This window comes from Filicampus tigris, chromosome 1 (genome assembly GCF_054856515.1).
Source record: "Filicampus tigris isolate MCC_2025a chromosome 1, RoL_Ftig_1.0, whole genome shotgun sequence".
NCBI lineage: Eukaryota > Metazoa > Chordata > Actinopteri > Syngnathiformes > Syngnathidae > Filicampus > Filicampus tigris.
In genome coordinates this window covers 6,023,941-6,045,236 of record NC_141217.1, presented here as the reverse complement: position 1 = coordinate 6,045,236, position 21,296 = coordinate 6,023,941, and the positions used below count along the sequence as shown (strand labels likewise).

General features: G+C 40.4%; 1 protein-coding gene across 3 annotated transcripts in view; it reads left to right on the top strand.

Moving 5' to 3' along the window:
• Positions 1-21,296, top strand: part of LOC147152606 (guanine nucleotide-binding protein G(I)/G(S)/G(T) subunit beta-1) — a 52,333-nt gene that overhangs the window by 5,566 nt on the left and 25,471 nt on the right. Inside the window, exon 1 of one of the 3 annotated variants that reach the window (XM_086049320.1) lies at positions 20,300-20,456. The exons of 1 other annotated variant lie outside the window; for it this stretch is intronic. The gene's annotated coding sequence lies outside the window, so the exon portion shown is untranslated. Of the gene's footprint in view, positions 1-20,299; positions 20,457-20,863; positions 21,032-21,296 lie in introns of those variants that run through there. One more of the 3 variants, XM_086049311.1, reaches the window with a different exon arrangement.

Below are 21,296 nucleotides of genomic sequence, written 5' to 3'. Positions count from 1 at the left end.
CGCCGCACACCTGATAATATCCCTCCAGTGTGCCGTGGCACAGAGTTTGAAAAACACTGGTCTAGGGGTCACTAACGGTTTTGAAACTGAGCTACTCCTTGGGTACTGATTAACACGACGGGCTATCAGTCTGATACAGACTTCTGAAATAAGTTCCCTCAAAGTACCTATAAAATATATTATTATTATATTATATTATATTATATTATATATATATATATATATATATATATATATATATATATATATATATATATATATATATAATATTATTTATTATATTCATTTTAGGGGTGGGCGTTATATCATCATCAATATCATTGTCAACGTTGCTTTAACGATGTACAGTTTTACATTGAGTATTTATACTGTCTCAAAGAAAAGACAAACGCATCCATTGATGGCTGCAATGGAGAAAGTGAAATCCTCATTTATGCGAATCAGCAACATAGATGGCAAAGGGGGAGGGAGTGATAAACCATCATTCTGCGAATCAGGGGGCAGAATTCAGTCACGTGACACCAGCCGAGAGAACAAAACATTGTTTCAAGTGTGGAGGAGTGTCCCGTCTCAGCGACGTAATTTAGTAGCAAGTCCACGTCGCTAGCCTTGAAATGATTTGAGCTTCACTAGACGGGCAGAACAACATTGTTAGATGTGCCAAAACGGTCGCCCTGAAGAGCAATTTACCTACTACAGGAAGTCCTCGAATTACAACGTACGTGTTCTAAGACGTTTTGACTTTACGACGCACGTGCCTCCTCCGCCTTTTTGTCTCCAGCACCATAGTGACTAAAACATTATGAATAACCCATTCACGTTCCAGAACACCCCCACAGTAAGTGAAATCAAATCGACGGGGAAATTCTCATTCAAGTGTTTTTTTTTTTTTTTTGTGGCAGTTTTGGCACTACAAACTGATACAGGGAAACTTTTGTGACATCACATAACTCATCCATGACAAGTGCTTCCTAACACTATCTTTAGCAGTTTTACTTAAGTAATCACTCAACTGTTTTTGCTTCGTTCAGAATATAGATGAAATGTTGGCCCTGTGTGTCTCGCGTTAAACAGGAAGTTAACCCCAACATATTTTTTTCAAGCATATGTTCTATGCAGGCCCACTAGTTGAAACAAGGCATTCTGATTAATAATGCGTTTGTGGAATATCACTTAAGCAGCAAAATGCACACGTTTTTAGCCATCTCCGGGGGGGTGTCACTTCTGTTGACTGAAAATGACATCAGTTGCTCAGGTAATGACCAATCACAGCTCACCTGTTTTCTGAAGCTGAGTCCTGAGCAACTGTAATGTCATTTTCAGTCGTCAGAAGTGACAAAATGGCTGCCCCCGATAGCTAAAAACGGATGGATTTCTCATATTCCACAAACACAATATTAAAGGGATCAGCGAGCAGACACGGTCTATTTTTCATTAAAATTGTACGAATCTATCTAAAAATGTAAGTATTTTCTTATTAGGAAAATGATATTAGCTTGCATTTTAACTTTTCTCACTTTGTTTTGGAGAAATCATTTCAGTAACGTGTTCAGAAACGCCTACAATTAATGAGCAATTTGACCCCCCCCCCCTCCATGCCTTGGGTGACGTCACGATAGGGACAGATTACATTTTGTCATTCAAAGTCATTGTAAATAACGTCGCTAATATTGTCAAAATAACGGGGATCAGTCGGCCCCGATACATGTGGACATCTCTACTTAGGCCCACTTCAACCTCTGAAAACATGAAAAAAACGATTAGCCTTTCCATGTCTGACCAAAAAACGAGCAAGAAATGAGCAGCCTACATGCAGCTGAGGTGCACTTGTCACATACGTCGTTTCATGTCTTAAGTCACCAAGATACTCAAACACATTGCGGTCCGAGAAGCTTTTTCGTTAGCACAATTGCTCATAGGTTGTTATAGATTACATTTAAAGTGTTAGCTTGTCTTACTTTTTCTCCGAGGTCCACCCGTGTGCCGCCTATCTGACAATGAGGTGCGTTAAATGGCCATACTCTGCTGAAGGGATGGCCTCGCTGGAAGTCCGCTGCTCTGAAATCTTTCAAAGTCCAACTTTGACATTTCGACAAGCCGACCTCCGGGGCTTGTATTTATTCGAAATTGACGCACACGGGCCGGCCCACTCGCACGACGACGGCGCTGTATCTCTGGCTGGACAGAATTAAAGCGTTGGGCGCAACGAGACCTCCTCCACCGCAAACACGGTGCTCCAGTCATCTCCGTGGAACGGAGCACCATGTCTTTTCAAATTTTATGCCTCCATCCATTTTCTTGCATCGGCCACTTAATAGCGATCACACGGCGCACCGGTGATCCCGAGCGGAATCTGGCAGAATACCCGCTACTGGCTGACCAGTGGCGGCGTGGAGCTAACTCCTACTCGAGCGGGCAGCTCGTCCGAGACACGAGCCCTTATGTATGGACGGTAAGAAGAAGATCTCTTGCTAACTTTGACTGTTAGCAATAAAAAGCTAATTCTCCCTCGAATAGCTGCGGAAGCTAGCGGAAGCCAACAGCCATAGCTGCTTGGCTGCTATGGGAAAATAACAAAAGCGTTTGCATCGCTAAATGTCCGAAAACTATGATCAATTGTCACTAAAATTCACATGCACATTCCTGATATTGTCCACTCTAACCGGTAATTTAAAAAAAAGATGATGTCCTATGTTTTTTCCTCATAGGAGCTTGATGTTAATACAAAATAAATATTGTGCCCACTTTTATATATTCACAGTTTGAAATGGACAAGAGTAGGAATGTGCAAATAAATTTTAGTGGCATTTAATCACTTTCACACACTAGGTGACAACAGAACATGACTAACCAAAACAAGGAACAACACGGATCAAGCCTCCCTGCGATGACGATGACAGCCTGAGATGGAGAGAAAGAAAAAAAACACGCCCCAAAAGAAGGCGTGCCAATTTGCGGCTAAAACTCTTTTTATAATGAAAAAAATACAGTAACTTTAAAATGTATGAAATTGCATACACTTTTTAGGCATTGAAATCTTTGAATGTTCAAAAACATATTGTAACGAACTGGGTTATCTGTGTTCTGGTCGTATTTGTGTGTTGCTGAGTTGTGATGTTTGCGAGGTTAATGAATTCATCGCACGGCAAGCGAGTGGAGCAGCGGAGAAAGAAGAGCACGAGCAGTTGTACTTGGAGTGATAAAAACGTGATGATTAAACTACGTCTGACGGCGTGTTCCTGGAAGACGCTACAATATGATAAATCTCGCTATTAAAATTTTGACGTTTTTGCTCCCTCGTCTAAGAAACCTTCGCAGTCAAATGATGCCGTGCATGTTAGACGTGCTACCTGCCGCCCATCTCATGTAGCAATGTCGGCACACAACTTTCGGATTCAATCACGTACCTTTCCCCATCTGCGATTTTAACAGGACAGCCAAAATGTTCCTAAACAGGAGACCACAGAGTACGCGGGCACCTTCGAGCTCTGGCTCTTTTCTGGCTCTCATTGTTGTGCCGCCACTCTCCTCTCCCGCATACGCCCGTGCGTAAGCTCGCGCTAATAAGTGGACCGAACCGAGCGCAAGTGGACCGAACCGAACATGCCATACCGAAACGTGTACCGTTACACCCCTTGCGTCTATATGTCGTGTGTGTGACTTGGTAAGTAAGCTGATTCTCAAAGCTGTTTGGCCCAGCACAGATTCGCACCCATCTATGCAAACGCATCCCCTTTTCATACTTTTCTCTTATCTTATATAATATATATATACCTATCTATTGTCTCTACTTACAAAATTTTCTACTTAAGACATTTCTTCCAGAACCAATTAATTTTGTAAGTAGAGGTACCACTGTAGTATCATTATTAACCATTTGCCCTAAGAGGGTGTCTTTTGTTTTCAAAAAAGGATTTTCATTATGATGATGTGTATTATTTTTAATCTCCAAGTGGTGGATAGAAATGAGATTATATTCTTAGTCTATGTTTCACTCTGTGGGATTATATGGCTTTGGTCGGTTAATCGTTCAGATTCTTCCCTCCCATGACATACTGTGTTTTTAGCTGATTTTAATTATTTATTATTTTTGAAGAAATCAGAATTATACAATCATGGAATTAAATCATTTGTCTATATCATTCTGTGTGGTAGAATTTCCCCTTGACTTGCTCTGCATTCGCATTAGTCCTGGAACAGACACATTTTTCAATTCTGAAAGATTGTTTTATTATTTTTTTTACAGTTTTTTTTTTTTTTTTTTTTTTTTTCAAAGTCATCCATTTAACAGTTTTGGTCATATTGTGTGTGTGGTCTGCTCAGAATCTCTCAACACAGAACACCACACACCTAAAGATTATGTTCCATCACCGGTCTAGAATCCAGTCCTGCGAGGCAAAGCCCTTGCATGATCACACATAAACTCAGAAACACGAGACAAGCTGACATTTCCGGATATGTGGCAATGATTGTTGAGTGTTTAGGAAAAGGACCGGAGGCGGCAGAGTGTTGTTAAATGGCGATGTTGGCAAGAAAATGTTTTGGAAAGTCCACTCAACAAAAATATAAACGCAACACGTTTGTTTTTGCTCCCATTATTTACGAGATGAATTCAAAGGTCTAAACCTTTTTCCACATACACAATATCACCATTTGTCTCAAATATTGTTCACAAACCATTCTAAATATGTGATGGTGAGCAATTCTTCTTTGCTGAGATAATACAATCCCACCTCACAGGTGTGCTCTACCAAGATGCTGATTAGACACCATAATTGGTGCACTGGTGTGCGTTAGACGGCCCCCAATAAAAGGCCAGTCCGAAAGGTACAGTTTTATCACAGCACAATGCCATAGATGTCGCAAGATTTGAGGGAGCGTGCGATTGACATGCTGACATCAGGAATGTCAACCAGAGCTATTGCTCCTGTATTGAATTTTCATTTCTCTACCATAAGCAGTCTCCAAATGCGTTTCAGAGAATTTAGCAGTACATCCAACCAGCCTCACAACCGTAGACCACGTGTAAGCACACCAGCCCAGGACCTCCATATCCAGATCGTCTGAGACCAGCCAGTTGGACAGCTGCTGAAACAATTAAGTATTCATAACCAAAGAATTTCTGCGCAAACTGTCAGAAACCATCTCAGGGAAGCTCATATGCATGCTCGTCGTCCTCATCGGGGTCTCGACCTGACTCCAGATCAGTCCAGTTCGTAACCGACTTGAGTGTATAAATGCTCCGATTCGATGAGGTCTGGCATGTTGGAGAGGTGTTCTCTTCACGGATGAATCCCAGTTTACTGTTCAGAACAGATGGCAGACAGCGTGTGTGGCGTCATGTGGGTGAGCAGTTTTCTGATGTCAATATTGTAGATCGAGTGGCCCACGGTGGTGGTGAGATTATGGTTTGGGCAGGCGGCTGTTATGGATGAAGAACACCGGTGCATTTTGAATGCTGTGACGAGACCCTGAGGCCCATTGTTGTGCCATACATACAAGAACATGACCCTGTCTCTGCTTTGCCGGGAAAGCGCCGCTGTGTGTTTCATTAACAAAAGCCCCCATTGCTACAACAGACAATGCAGAACCAACAAGCATATTTACAAAATGGTCAATGTAGAATAATAATGCACAGAAATAACCCTTGAATTGTTTAAACAATATGTAGAGTTTTGAGAATGTTCACTAAATTAAAATAGCAAAATATTAGGGGTGGGAATCTATGGAATCTACCTCACGATTCGATCAGATTCAGAGGCCCACAATTCAATTTAATTCAGATTCAGAGGCCTATGATTCGATTGCGATTCCGACGCGTCACTACATTGGCTTTTTTAAAACAAGAAACTCAAGGAATAGCAAAGATTGATATATCACACTTTGACTTCGCTCCGCTCGCATGAGGTTTTGCTTGTTCCGCCATCTTTTCACGCATTAGCATAGCCTAGTACAGACGTCTTACGTACAAATGCACGAATGCACATGCTTTTAGTTTTTACTAGGTAAACTTTAAATATCAATTATTAATACCTATTAATCAATTCAGAATCTTTTTAATACACCGAACGATGCATTGAAAAAATGATTATCGTTCCGACCCCTACAAAATATAAAATAAAATATTTACTGGGCTACATATGACATGGCAAGCTACAGGTATTGAGACAAGAAAAAAAGAGACTAGGCTTGGAGAACCGCGAGCGAGAAGCATATCATACCCGCACTGTAAAAAATGTTTGTGAAATTAAAATTAATATGCTGTAATCATGAGATTAAAATGTAATATGAATAACAATGAATCAGTGTGTATTTTAAGGCAACATATTGTAAAAAACAGAGCAATTAATTGTTGATTTTACAGTTAGTATATGTGGAAAGGATCAGATTTCCTCGTAGAATTTATATATTACTGCATTTTAAACATTGAAAATTTGTTTTACTTCAACCATTGCAGTACAGTTAAATATACAATATTGCTTGGTTTAAAGAACTGAAATAAATTGTTTACCATTTTACAAATTCATCCATCTCATGCACTGTTAAATATACAATATTGCTTGGTTTAAAGAACTAAAATAAATTGTTTACCATTTTACAAATTCATCCATCTCATGCACTGTTTTGCATCTCCTAGCTGACAGCCAATCAGAGTAATTGTCACTGACACCACTTTGCAGACTGACGTTGGTGTCTTATTTCATTCAATTAATATATAAAAAGCACCATGACACAAAATATATAAATTTGCCACAAAATAGGGATGTTCCGATCAGTTTTTATGACACCGATACCGATCATGCACGAGTGAGATCGGCCGATACCGATTCCGATCACATGGAATACCTGTATATTTTTCCATTTATTTATGGTGACTGCTATTATGCAATATTATCTGGAAAAAAAAAACAGCCATATTATTGCCGTAATTTTGACAAAAATCTATATATATTTTCAAAAGCATGAAGAAATACAAAGCCGTTGCTGGCGCAATACAACAATTACTCAGTCGCAAAGATAATTGAAAAACCAGCTTTTAGCAAGACAGTTTTTAACAGATCAACATAATCAGCAGTCTCAAAAGACTTAATTATGCAAAAAGTCAAATAAATAACATGCCACCTAAACATTGCATGGTTCAGAATATAGTCAAAGTAGAAAATAGTCACATGCAGGCTTCACTCGAATAAACTATTCAATGAGTTCCTAAATTGAAACGACTCAGGAACTTGGTTTCTTGTCTTGTGCATAGACAAACTATGTTGTGCATTTGTCAACGAGAAAAAAGTAACGCATCATGCCTAACGCATTTCGGAATACATATGCCTCATTCGAACATTGTCATTAAAAAGCAGTACGCGAGCAAAAAACTCCCTTGTTAAACTCAATATCGACACAGGACTGACATCCGAGCTCCATTTAACACTTGGAAAACTTAAACAGGATAATAGGCCTTCTTTTAGGAACCTTTCGATGCGACAATACACTCTCTAGTGGAGCTACGCCTGTGAAGTATTTGCGTCCCGGTAGCACGTAGCTAGCGAGGCTCAACGTGGGCGAGCAGACAGCGGAATCCGGTGTCTTGCACCACCGATGGTTGGTCATCAAGTCAGATAAATTTCATTATTGTCCTGGTTATTTGCATTGCCTTTTGCATGTCGCGCTGATATGGGTTTGAGTTGGTCAGCATGGGCTGCGTTAGCTGCCGTTTCATTGTTGCTGCTGCTTCAATGCAGTGAGCCTCGTAAACTCACCATAGTCTTCCAATTGCTTGTTCTTGAAATGTCGGATTAAGTTGGTTGTGTTGAAACTTGTGGCCATGCTCCCTTCGTATTTCTGACCGTATAACTGACAATGACCTCCCTGCCATGTTAACATACGCATCTCACCAAGTAGGCTGAGATGACATGCGGCCGCCTCGTGACCACGTCACACGCATGAGGGCCGATTAGTGGGCCGGACTAAAAATCCACTTCCCTCCTTGCATAATTAAGCCCTTTTTTTTTCAAACATGTCACCCCCCGCCCTCTGCCCCAAAAATGGGCATCCGGCCGGGCCGCAGGGTCCGATAGGTCCGCCCCCCCGAAATGGACTGCCGAGCTCTGGGGAAGGAGGTGTGTTGCACTGTATGAGGAAAATGGTGGTCACACCAGATACTGACTGGTTTTTCTTGATCCCCAGAATGGGTGCCAAACCTGGACGTGTTGCCTATTGTATATCCCCTGCAATCCTTACTCGCGTACTGATAACTGCTACCTTATACCTCGTACAATCGAAATAAACAGAAAGGCTTGAAATAATCCAGAAAGGAAGGTCAAGTGACAACTCAACGCTGTGTGCGCCATTAGAAGAAAGGTGCAGTGTTAACTGCACGCGCATAAAACTTGCCAGGTGTGGGTGCGCCCTTAAAAGATTGACATGATCTTCTGGGCCACTGCAAGGCACATGTGTAATTTGACAAGACACGTTTGCTATTGAAGCATTGGCGTTAGCAAAAGCAGATACATGCTTTTTCTTATACTGGAGTTGGCCGGCTTCAGTTTCAGGCCAGCTGAGTTGAAACCATACTGTCCGCAGTCTGTAACCGGTCCTCACAAAGTTGTAATGAAGAAAAAATAAAATGTAAATCATCAGCGTCTCAACATCTTCAAAAAACTCAATGATAATTTGACTATATTCTATAAAAAATATTTTAAGTCTGCACTGGCTTCACAGAACAATTATGGATAAATTATTATTAGTATTTGTGTGACGGTGTATAAGTCTCACCCAGCAAGAGGAGAAAAAAAGACGTAGTCATGACAGCACCCATTCTCATACATTGGCCACCGTATTCGTAATAAATTTAGATAACAAAACTGCAACTTACCGAAAAGCGCATTTTCCCACTCATACATCACTGTGATATGTAGACATGCGACTTTATTCATGTTTGGGTGTATGCTGGCGTCACACTAATAAGCCGTCGTAGTTTGTGCAACATGCCTCAGGAAAACAGGCTAGTTATGAATGATGCGGACTAAAACAGTGTCAACTGAATGTTAAGCGAACATCCGGGCTGTCGCTTGCTAAAGCACTGGGCGTGTGTGTGCGTACATTCGTACGTACGTTTGTGTTTGTTGACTCAACTCTGCGACTGTTTTCTGAGTGTGTGTGTGTGTTTACTAAGCTTTTGTTTAGCGTGCTTGCGCGGTCGCCAAGTTTTCCTTGTAATCCATATGGCTCAGAATTGCTCTTCACAATGAGCGTTTTGGCACATTATTCCCGCCGACGTCAGTCTTTTACAGACTACGGACGACGTGGACTCGCGCCTTGCTAACCCCGCTGGACACTCCTCCATATTTGAAACATAGCACAGGCTGCTGTGCTAACCGACTCACATGACTAGGTCCTGCCTGATGATTCGGCAAATGATTATCAATTCCTCCTCCTCTGCCTTTGATTTGCCGAATGAGGATTTCAGCATTTCCTCATACTTTTTTTTCCCACACACACGCGGAGATTTTAACCATGCGCGGCCAAAAGATCAAGCGTGCTGTAGCTGCGTTAGCTTAGCGTTCTGTGAATCCACCTCTCCCTTACACTGTCAATAAAGTAATGACCATTTAAACCGCAGCCTTCGCAATTACATAATCGTGCTTTCTCAAATCGCGATTATATTGCAAGTGCAATCAATCGTTCGGCCCTACAACCAACAATAATAATAATAATGCTGTGCACATTGTTCCTGTGATCATTCTCTCAATTTTAACCCAACTGTAGACTAGATAGGCATTAAAAATTGACTAAAAAATGTGGAGGTAAGTCTGCCTATACAGGTAGTATGTGTTGTGTTAGTATTTAAGTGTAATTTTTAACCAAACGTAACCAAGCCTAGTCATTTTGCTATTTTCATCTCCAAGATATTCTATTGTCCTACATTTGAATACAAATGTTCAATATTATTGTATTGAGAGATAATTGCTCTGTACTTTTTGCTCAAATGTCATCATCAATGGCATAAAAAAACAACAACAATACTATGCCTTTTCGTGATATTTTATGGGAAAATATATTGTCCTGAAAAATGTGTTTTTGTGACAGGCCCATCTTTGTTAGAAAAATTATTTCCTGCATGGTGGATGGAAGAAGTGGATTCACCTCAGTTATGATTTGAGTTCCAGCTAGAAAAGGCTAAAATGAGTTAGTGATTGTTACTAACTCACTTTAAAAATGTAGAAAAAAATTGATGCATAGTGTAGATGAGTTTTTTGTGAATGTTTATTAAATAGTGATGTTAACATGCACCATGCATGACTACTCATAATTTTAACATTTTTATTTCTTAACTATAACAGTAAAACGCTTTATCACATGGACCCTTTGAAAACTTAAGTGGCCCGACCCTAATCTAAAGCTTCATTCACACGTGACAAAGATGTCAATGAAATGAACCAAATAGTAGTGATGACAGGAAAAATAAAGTGGGGCTATTCAACACGGGTGGTTATGGAGTGGAACTAATCTTCTCTTTTTTAGCAGACGGATTATGGCAAAGACCGGTGAAAGGTTGAAGTACAACATGTATGCGGAGAGTTGAAAATGATTTAATCCTCTCCTGTTTAGTCACTGTCACAATTAGCATTCGCCAAAGATAATCGTAGTTTTATTGTACTTTGGCAGTATTTAAAATGCAATCCGTTTACTAAACCTTAGCCGCAGTAGTTTACCATTAAGATCGCAAATTGATATCAAATATAATGAAAGTGTGTTGTGTTGCTTGCGATAGTAGTTAATCTGACCAGTAAAATGTCCTTGTTCAGTTGTGTTGCATTCACCAAGGCACAGTTTGGATTGGTAAACCCCACTCAGTCACGTATACCCACCATGGGTTCGGGGGGGTTGTCCATAGTTGCGTCAACTACATAAATTGAATGACATCAAATGATACCAGCGAGACAGCATGTTATTAAATTCAATGAGATAAATGTGATTAATGTATGTAATGAATGTAACTAGTGCTGTGCGACCCGTGTGTAAAAATGTCTACCGAAGAATATAATCCTCCATCGTTTGTATAATTATTTTGATGTGTAGGGCATTGGTTTGGATGGTAACACAACAACGGTTGCCTTTTTATTATGTCTTGGTACATCACGCTCTAGGCAGGACTAATCGATTTGCGCTTAATCCAACTGTTACTCCAGTCACACTGACTGAGCTACAATATACCTGCACCTGGGCCTTACTTGCATCCCTGGCTTGAACGCGCTTCCAGCCAGACAAGGGGACAAATCACCCAATGACTTGTTTTGGTGTTTTGCGACTCCATGTCATGATAATGTGACTTGATAACTTGGTGACTTGGCTGTGTTGCCACCAAAAGCGAAGCGAACTTTCGTTTCCACAACTTCACATCGTGTTTAGCCACGTTAGCCAGCTAGCTAACAATCAGTGTTACGGGCGTAATGGGTGAGCATTCAGTAATTTGGACGTAACATTTGGCGGTTCTGAAACTTCAACTGGGTATCAGTAAACATCTTAAAGCGAATCACGACAGGTCTGAGTGCCACTGTTTCATGCCTTTCACAAAGTGCATCACGTGGTATGGTACTTTTTAAGTAAACTAGCACTTAACAACCTCTAGTCTTTACGGGAGCCTAGAATATTCCACTGAATTGTTGTGCCCGGTTGAACTCATCTGGGTGCAAGTTGAAACTTCTCCAACTAACTTAGCTCAACATAGTGTGTTCCGTGCAGACAACACATGGCCAAGCAGTGATTGAGTGTGTGTAAAGTTACGTGATTATTGTGGGGAAAGTGTATGAAAAATAAAGTGTCGGCAAGCGTGTTAGGTACAGATGGATCGTGTTTTATTTTTATTTTTTTTATGAATTGTCCTCACGTCCACTGCAAGCGGGCCATTGGAGCAGCCAACCAACGGCCGTAAGGGGCACTTGAACCGGCAAGAAAGCGACGCCTGACCTGGGTTATATGAAAATTAATGACAATGTTTACTTTGAAGTGAAAATAGCATTAATGTACATCAATTTGAGCAAGATTAACTTAATCTTAACTCTGTAACTAATTGATAGGAGCACAATTCAACATTGAATGTACTTAACTATTCCGACTGTTTAATACTCACATTGTAATGGCATGCATCACTTGTCACTCTCCGCTTCTTCCACTGCATCCTCCTTGGCTGACTTTGACAGTAGTGCAATAGTGACTATCAAGAGCATCTTGGTGTCTGTTATGCACATTCAGTATCAATGAGGGAAAAGGTTGAAACCTTTTGTAATTTTGATGAAAACTGTTTAATTCTTGCCTGCTCCTCACTGATTCGTTTTCCACAGTGCGCCAACATTTTCTTTTCTTTTTTGCTAGCCTCTTCCCTTCTGTTGTCTGTTTGGTCCGGTTTCTCAGCAGCTTAATTTACAAGCGCGGACTCCGCTCGCATCATGGACATAACGCCGCCTGTGCCCACCAGGGATCGTGAAAGGTTGAGACAAAGCATATTGTTCGTTAGAAATACTCGGTATGGCGTTGGTTTATAATGTCATCTGCGTGGCATGTCTCCTCTCCAACTGTAAATCACTCCTTGTCCCAGAAATGTTCACTGCACACGCGTGCATCCCTGCCTAATCTTGTGAACACAGGGACTGTACAAAACTTGCATAAATGCACTGTGGCTAGGTTCACACCGCAGGACTATATGCTCAATTCGGATTTTGTGGGTAAAATAGATTCCACACCCCCAAGTAACCCAGTTACTTTTTTCAATTGAAATGTGGCAACACTGGTCTTAATTCACATTTGATTGTCTCTTGAACTTTACAATTGATTCAAGTACTACACACTTGAATGTTAAATTCAATTGTCTGAATCAAAATGAGTGGTTATTTCCGTTTAAAAACGTTGGTTGCAAATATTCCATCACTTCTACATTGTACTCAGTCTACTGAATGCTAACGGCATTATGGAACATTTCCCAAATCAATCAAATTCTCCTGCCAGCCCTATTCAAGTCATGTCTGCTATCATCTGACATTACCAGCAATGCACTTCCACAATGATGGATTTACCACAAAAATTCCAGTTTGTCCCTGAACATAATGTTCTGGTTTTAATTTTTCCCTATGCAATTTAATCACACGATACTGCAACTGAACATGATTGTTCTTACATCAATTCAAACAAAAAAAAGGCAAACATTTCCTGTGATCCAATTTTGACCCACTCGAAGTAGTGTGATGGCTGAATGCCGACTTGTGGCGGATTGTACTCCAGTAACACAATAGCAAGCAAAATGAAAGGTTTGTCATTTGCTCAAATACATTTTAAAAATGAGAGAAAATTAAAAAATGATGAGGCTGACAATCTATTGGGACGTTCTGATCAGAACTGTGTCACTTTATGCCTGCTCCTTTGTAGCCCCGGGATTTTGCTCTAGTTTTTACAGAGCAAAATGGGTTACATGGCCTCGGGCTTCTTATTTTAAGCGTTGTTATTCTTCTTGACTTTTATTAACAATTTAAATGTACCTATACTAAAACAGTGACCAAGAAATATTTAGGTCTGTCTTTTTATTTCACTATTGTACATTGATGACTCACAACATTATGACCACTTGCATGCATATGACATACACAGTGATGCCAAGTGTTCCAGTTTGGCCGTATTTTGTTACGGGCAGTTGCCACTGATATAGAAATATTGAAGATGATTGTATGTATCTGCCTGCCATTTAACGGCAGTGAATGAGTTAACTTGGGCGTTTGCAATTAAATCTGTAAGTACTGCAGCTTTTGGTTGGCTGATATAAGCTTTGCACTCTCCCGACCAACCAATCGCAATGTTTGTTGACATCGCCATTTTCCCCATGTACAAAAAGTAGCTTCGCCACTGCGCACCTGTGGTTGACTGTGGTTGACTTGATTTAGTGTAGTGGCTAAACAACAGCGGCTCCTCTAAGTGTCAATTCTGACAGGTATCGTTAACACGAAAGGAGAACGAGTAGTTTTTAACAGAAAACATGCTAAGGCTAAGCTATGCCAAATCGTTGCCAAGCCATCGTTAAATGTAGTCACAAAGCCAGAATAAATGATTGATGCTACAGTACAATTCTCACACGTGTTGCCAGAGCGGCATTCGTTACAGCTGAAAGTAACCAATTATTAACAGCAGGGTACAGTCCGAATATCACAAATGAATTAATACTTTATCACGTCATCCAAGAGGAGTAGCCCCTAAGATGAAAATTAAAATAATATATAGTAGTGTTGCATGGGATACAGGTACCAGTACCGCACACTGATTTTTCGGCGTCAAAATCGGCTCGATACCATTTTTTTAAAACACCGGTATTTAAAAAAAAAAAAAAAAAACATGAAAGCTCACCAACTCTTTCTTAAGGCCTCTACACACCAATCCAACGTCGGCCGTCAGAAAGTCGGTACACGCCGTCTGTTTGGTGTGTCCCGCAATGTTGTAAAGTCAGAGCCGTTGTCGGGGCGGCGTGTTCGGCCAATTCGACATGTAGAATCGGGTCGGGCTGTCGGGACAAATGATCACTGTGATTGGCTGTTAGCTAGCGAATCAGGGCACTGGACAAGAACAGGAAGTCACGAATGCGGACAAACTGTAAAACTCGAAGATTTTCCTCAAGAACTAAATCAACTTCAACTATGGACATAATGGCTGGCTGGACAGATCGCCCCCCCAAATGATGACAAGCTATGGGAAGCTATTGAGACACAGCTTTTTAAAATTTTTGTCAATTGAATTTAACTATGACAATTGTATAAAGTTCATCTGCAATTAGCTTGACTTAGCGTGTCCAAGTAACACGCTGTGTTGTCGGGGATGTCAGACTGTGACTTAAAGGGGCTTTTACAAAATGCCCAGGAGCTTCTACTGTGTTTTCCCTTCTGCGTTTTTCTCTAGAACCCTTGTAGCGTCATTCTTCGTGACCTGCTTGCATTTCAACCACATTTGACATGCATCACTTCCTAAAAGCACTTAGACAGACTTTGACTCAACGACCAGAAGGAAGAAGAGTATAAAAGACACATGCGCAAAGTGTTCAAATCTTTTGTCACACTGAAATGCCATTAGTGATGGCCCCTTCTTGGTATGAATCCCAAATGACTTCCACATCCCTTTACTCTACCTCTGCTATATGGAGGGAGCAAACATGATGAATCCAAACCTTTTTGTACTGGTTTGTAAAGCATCTTGCTATCAATTTGTGTTGTTTGACACTCGACAACATTGTATCAAGAGGATTTTAAAAGTGCGTGACACTTTTCTGCATCATCTGCGTAACTGGCATTGTATTGTAATTTTTGCACAACTGGTCACTTTAAGTTTGACTCCCCGCATCATTTGCACTTCTCTCTACTACAGCACCAATGGTATCGTTACATAACGTAAAGATTACTGTACTTACTAGGGGTATAACTGGACACGTGGGTGTATTAATACGTTTCGGTATGGCATCTTCGGTTCGGTCCACTTACTAAGTTTACGCACGGACGCTACTGACGCGGGAGAGGAGGGCAGCGGCACAAAAGAGAGAGCCAGAAAAGAGCTAGAGCTCAAAGGTAACTGTTATTGAATGTATTTTTTTATCACAAAAAGTGTATATATGTACTGTAATGACAACTTGTCTTTAACTTAAATACTTGGGTGTGTCATAGGCGGTTGCTGCTGAGTGTTTAAAGATTTCAGTGTCTTTATAATTTACTAAATTAAGAGATTATTATTGTTAGTGTTTTTTTTATTCTGGTGTAATATCCTAGAATATCACCCGAATGGTTCGCTTTTATTTATTTTTTTGAAAAAAAGTACAGTTTACTTGTCAAATTTTCAAAATAAACATTAAAAAAAAAAAATCATTTTTTTTGTACCAAAAATATACCGAACCGAAATGTAATTTAGCGTACCGTTACACCCCTAATACTTACAGTGTGTGTCCCGTGCTAAATGTAGTTTTTGTTAGAGTTGCTTGTTGCTGCAATACTACAACTTAGTAGAGACAAATGCTCATACTACTGCTGACAAATTCCTTTCTTTTTTTTTTTTTTTTTTCTTACAGACTTGTCCAATAAAGATGATTCTGATTACACTACACCCGCCATTGGGCTAATCTACATCAGACTGACCTAATTTTAGGCGAATGCTCAGCCTGTGCTCATGTCAAACTGCATGTAACCCATCCCTATACAATAGACATGTTTTCAGTTCAATGTTTGGCTGTTGGCTTCAGTTCTCCTGTCAGGATGTATCCTGTGACCTGGTAATGTTACACTGTAATATTGTCTGAAGCGCGGATGAGCACAGGCAAGTGTGTTTGTAGTAAGCGAAACCACTTTGTGTGTATGTGTAGTCTTATCGCCACATCCGCAGAATGTTTTAACAAAGGAAAAAGAGAAACGGGGGAAACGCCTTTCTAAATAGTGAATGCCTGGTTTGTGATGCTCCATCCTCATCAAGACTGTGGCATCTTGCAGAAACGCATCATTACAGGCAGAATTCGCAGTTAACTGCCGACAGATTTATGACAAAGACCAGCTGCGACCAGTGATGTGTTGTCAGTAGGATCACTAGTCGGGTTGTCCTGATCACGTTTTTTTAAGGTCCAAGTCTTTTGATTTTGAGATCTGTGAATTGCCGATACCCCGATCCGATACAGATTCGAGTCCCGATCAGATACATCAGCAATGCACTAAGAAAAAAAAGTGTGCATCCGATTTTTCTGAGTATAGAAATATACATACATTGTGTATATGTTATGTATATTTGTTATATATTGTTATATATATATTTATTTATATTTTATGGACCATTCCACCAAATCAGTGCCACTTTCTTTTTGTAATACTCAAAGTTTGATATTTTTGCCTCTTTTTTTTTTTTTTTTTTTTTAAGCACAAAATTTGATGATACACATATTGAACAACTCAATGAGCATTGCTTCATCTCAGGACTTGTTTTGTCATGTCAGTTTTTTTTGTACTGAAACTACACTAATTGAATGGTACTTTTAAACACAATACATATCAATGTGCTGGACGCTTTATAAAAACTCTTAAGCATACAGGTTTTCAGAGTTTTTTTTTTCTGTAATGCCTCGTCTACTAATTAAACAGGATTATAATACAATAACTACCTATTCACTAGGTTTGTAACAAAAACCCCCAATTTGAATTGGAAAATCATTGCTGAAAGATGTGAGTGACCGCATAGAATCGTTCCACTATAAAATACAGTGTATCGAGCTATGTATCGAATCGTATTTTGTTGGAGAGAGCTCTTTATGAACGAAATGACACATTTACAGTAAGATACTGACAAGTTCATATTGTAATATGACACCTAGAAACTCATTGCATCATACCTTTACACAGTGAGGAGTACAGTGTTAAATCTTAAAGAGGAAGTCAACCCAAAGGTAATTTTTTCAAGAATATGTTCCCAGCAGGCCCACTGGTTGAAACATAGCATTCTGATTCATTTTACGTTTGAGGAATGCTGCAAAATGCACTCGTTTTTGGCCAGCTCTGGGGGCAGCCATTTTGTCTTCTGTCGACTGAAAATGACATCACAACTGCTCACAACGACCAATCACGGCTGACCTGTTTTCTGAATCTGAGCCGTGATTGGTCGTTGTGAGCAGTTGTGATGTCATTTTCTGTCGACAGAAGACAAAATGGCTGCCCCCAGAGATGGCCAAAAACGGGTGCATTTTGCTGCATTCCTCAAACGCAAAATGAATCAGAATGCCGTGTTTCAACCAGTGGGCCTGCTGGGAACATATTCTTGAAAAAAATATGTTTGGGTTGACTTCCGCTTTAATCCTGCTGAATTGAACTGAATCGAATTGGTCCAATTTAAAATAAACTGTCCTTGAATCATATTGCATGCCATGTATCGAGATAAATCGTCTTTTATTGGAGAGATGCACACCCCTAATTGTCATACGTGGAAGTCAACATTATGGAGGAGGTTCATCTTGCCCATGTTTTTTTGTGCTGTGTGCAGGATTTACCTGGTATATTTTGTAGTAATAAGAAACACCAATATGTGCCTGTGTGCACTTCCTCCCCGCTCCTTACTATGCAGTGCACGAGATGTCACTGATAGGAGTGGCTGGAAAATGTGAAGTCTGCTTTCCTCCCTCCCCTTTTTCTCTTCCCCCTCCCCCTCTAACGCTAAAAATAGCAGGCAGAAAGAGAAAGCACTGAAGTCAATGCGCTTTCTATTGGGCTGCTACCATATTGGCCTCAATACCACAAGTCCTCAGTCATGCTGTAATGCTGATATCAATCATTGACAATTAACCATTTTATCATTTAGAGACTTGAGAACAGTACAGATTAGATTTAACACAGATCTGATTGGCTGGATTGTATCTACAGATATTCAACGTTAGGGTTGGGCATCGTTTAAATTTGGACGATTCCGCTTCTTTGATATGATTCCGGTTCCTAACGATTCTCGATTACGATTCTTAACCCAAAAAAAAGTTCTTTTTGGACAAATCACATGGAACTTCTCTGTTCTTTGAATTTCATGAACTTTTTACTATTTGTGAACTTTACAATGGCTTACTCACAGGGCTATTCTTAACCAGTATATTTATTTTAATAAAATGTTTTATATTATTTTGTATTATTTTTAACAAGAGCATTATATTTGATAAGTTCGAGACAATACAATAATGCAGCTGTCACTGAAATCATGCTACTGAACACCAATTGATCGGCTCACCTTGTCTTGCTTTAGAAAGCAAATATATATGACAAACACAATGCTGCATTTTAAGGGCAAACAAGAAAAGTCGATCTAATCCAAGCAGTCTATGTAACCATATGATGTATCTGTATGTACAGTATTTATGTATATGCTGCAGCTGCGTATGCTATAAGCTAAATATTAGTTGGGTGTGTGCATTTGTGTGTTGAACTTGTTGGCTCAATGTTGCCATTAGACGTACTTAGCCGATTCTGACTTTTGGGTCATAAGCTGCATCGCGTCATGATCCCGGCCCGGGCAGAATCATCGACCCCGCGAAGGGCGACTGCTGCCACCGCGGCGTGGCCGGGCGCATACCTAGAGTCGCCACCGCTGTGGAGATCCGTGGGGAGGACCGTGCACACACCCAGAGTCGCCGCAGAGGCCCGCGCTTGCCGGCCGGTACGAAGCAAGCGGAGGGGCTGACCGAGAGGAGCACGGCAGCTCGAATAGGGGCAAGCTTCCATGCTATTGTGACGCCGCTTTGGCGGCAGGAGCCCAGGACCCTTTTTTTTTCTTCTTCACTCATACTTCGTTCGTAGATCTTCTGCATGGTTAACTAGGAATCAAAACTTAGGAAGGACATTCGAAGATCTGAACTGGAATGATGGACCCGGTTCCACTCGATTCCCGGTTCTTGGTGCCCAACCGTATTCAGCAATTTTATGCAAAATTGGTGATCAGTTTTAATGTCATAATTTGCCAATTGATCAATGACGTCATTGGTGGCTCCGCAAAATAAGAAATTACAGCAAACGCGTTCTCCATCACTCCAGGGACATTTTGTGCTGCCATCGATAATAATCCAAGGTTTCTCAGCGTAGACACTCAGATTAAAAAAAAAAAAAAGAGGGAAAAAAAATTCCCAATATGTTTAAATAATTTTTAGTTTTCATTCAATCAATAATTGGCTTCCTTTTTTAGATAATCGGTTAGGCAGAGGTGGCAGATCCAGGTCCATAAAGTAAAAATCCTGCCACAGGTGCGTCTACTCAACTGGCAGTTAAATCAGCTCAATTACCTGCCTGTTGAGTAGAATATTTTAAACGCTTGTTTCAAGCCTTGTGGGCGAAACGGTTCAGAAACACATCAGTGAATTGTTCACCTGTAATTCCAACATTAAGTAAAGTTGCTCCGTTGCTAAGTGGTTTTACATTCATACGTTCTAAAGCAAATTACTTTTTAATATTGAACCACTAACCATTTGGGCAGAGTCATAGACAGCTGGACTGAGCAATGGCTACAGTTCCAGAACTGTTGTCGTCGTTTAAAAAAAAAAAAAAAAAAAAAAACAGACAACATAAACGGAAGCATGTAATCGTTGACTATTTTTGCAAAACTTGGGTGCCAATTTTACTGCTAGGTTAGGCATCTTGCGAACAGGTCAGAGAACAGGTCTCAGACTACAGTATTGCCCATAAGACAAGTAACATACTGTGTGTGTATCACCTGCAACACATAAGAGAGAGAGAGAGAATTAGCCTGTGATATTATCTTGAGATATTTCAGCGGGAAGATTACTGCAGTTAGTTAAGGCGCCTTGCCTCGATGTAGACCCATTTATCAGCACTGACCAATCAGGTGAGAGATAGCTACGGGGTTGTTCCCTCAAGGATAACGTGTTCCTTTAGAACGTGTCAACGCTACCCTGGAAAGCAGTACAGACAAAGGGAGAGGTAAGACATGCTAATATTGTTTCTTTTTTTTTTTTTACCCTCCCGGTGGCAATTTTGAATGGACAAGGCTTCTCCGAAAATGTACTTTTTGTCATGTTTAATATATTAGCGTATCCCTGAGTTAATTCCCGACTTGGAGCAACTCGAATGAGCAAAGTGAATTAACAGATTGTCCTGCAACTGTTGTTGTTGCCATTACTGAAAGCCGTAGTTTATCGAAGTTGCCACTGTTTGCATTCTACTTTTTAATATGACTTGTATGTATGGAAAGTGAAAGTATCGATGCTAAGAGCCTCAACCCAGGGATTGGGGTCATCTGGATAGCCACTGCTTTTCAGATCATCAGCAGGTTTTGTCTTAAACGGATTTAGCTGGAGGAGCTGAATCAACTGTGTCCCGGGATTACACGAATGACATTGGAGGATAGTTGAGAGTCTCGAGGGGAGAGCAGCAACATTTTCATCAGCTGCCTCTTATCAATCGCGCACCTGTGGTTTTACCTGTAGTGCTGCAAAAGCCAAAGTGGTGGTGTTGGTCTACTGGATCCTTGCCTGGTTTTGGTGACTTTTTGTTGGGTAATGTTTGCTCACGTTTTTTTGTTGTTGTTGTTGTTGTTGTTTGTGAATCACTTTTTAGTGGGCTATCAGCTGTTTTGTCTTTTGCTGTTATGAGGACAAATGCATTCAATGTAATTCTCAAAACTGTAAGCTTGGAGTGTCTGCCAGGTGCTTGTTGCTAGGTAACGGTTTCAAGATGGTAAGAGAACTGTTGAGCTGTCTTGAAGTTGTTTGCCTGTTGTGAATCCCTGCAACTTTGGCCCCTTTCATCCTCCCATGAAAT